Here is a 1,262-nt window from a genome sequence, read left to right as displayed (position 1 = left end):
TTGATGAATAAAATTTTTCTCATGTTTTTATGATTATTTTAGTTAAAACCGATAAACCGCAACATTGTTTTTCCGGAAAAATTTCGAAACTTTAACCTAAATTTTTGAACATTATGAGTGTCACGGTATTTTTTCCAGAATGTTCATGAGTTTAAATTTCAAATTTTGAATTTATTTGAAATTTTGTGATTTATTTGAAGTTTATAGCTTATTTTTGTAATTTTTGGTCCATTAATGAACAATTTTAGAAATATGAGTTAATTACGGTCAAATAATTAGTGAAGACTAAATTTTGAGTCCTAAAGGTTAGGATAATTAACTTTTGCATAAATATGAATTTATGTAATTTTAGTGATTATAAAATGTTGAAATCACGCAAATCCGTAAAAACCGAGTAATATACGATATTGGCTAATTAAAGGCGATTTAGCATAAAATTGGGCATGTTCATACATATTATAATGCTGCATTTTCCTTTATGATTGTCATAATTTTATTTATGTAATTTTTGAATTATGTAATTTTACTTAGTATGGCCTTAGTTTTAATTGGTATTTCCCGAAATGTATGGGAATATCGATTCGGTTGTAATTTTATTGTGATCTCGTATCACCGTTTTGTAATTTAATAGATTTATTTTATTTTAGTTACAAATGTATAATAGGAAATTATGTAATTTATTATGTAATTTAAATTCATCTCGGAGTTCCCAAATACGGATTTCTTCAAGATGGCGATACATAAAGACGGTGTTACCTCGAGATGCGTGCCACAACATAAGTTCAAGGGACCAATGGAGTTGGTTTCCGAATATGTAATAGTTAAATAGTTTTTCTATTTTAGGAAAGGCCATACTAGGATTTATTTATTTTTATGCTTGCATTTTATTTTATGTCGCATGCATCGCTAAATCGCCATAACTAAAACATGCATCTTCTTTTATCGAGTTTATCGACCGTGTCAATTAGAATTATCGTAGTTCACCGCTTTAGTTCACTTAAAACGTGATAGATAATAAATTGACATGACCTCTCGCTAAAACAATTAATTGAGACATAGCCTTACCAAATAGTAGAAACCATGAAAACCTATTTCGCGAGGGAGTGCGCTCGGCCCCACCGGGGTACAAACCTTGTTACGTAGGGGAAGTGGGTGATAAATGTCTATCCACCGAATTCATGTTGATAAGGGATGTATCGGCCACACCGTGCCCAAGTTAATGTGGGTTTGGATCATGGACACATTTATTCGAAATTTGGATT

Source organism: Silene latifolia, chromosome 11, assembly GCF_048544455.1.
Source record: "Silene latifolia isolate original U9 population chromosome 11, ASM4854445v1, whole genome shotgun sequence".
Taxonomy (NCBI): Eukaryota; Viridiplantae; Streptophyta; class Magnoliopsida; order Caryophyllales; family Caryophyllaceae; genus Silene; species Silene latifolia.
This window is presented reverse-complemented; position numbering follows the sequence as displayed.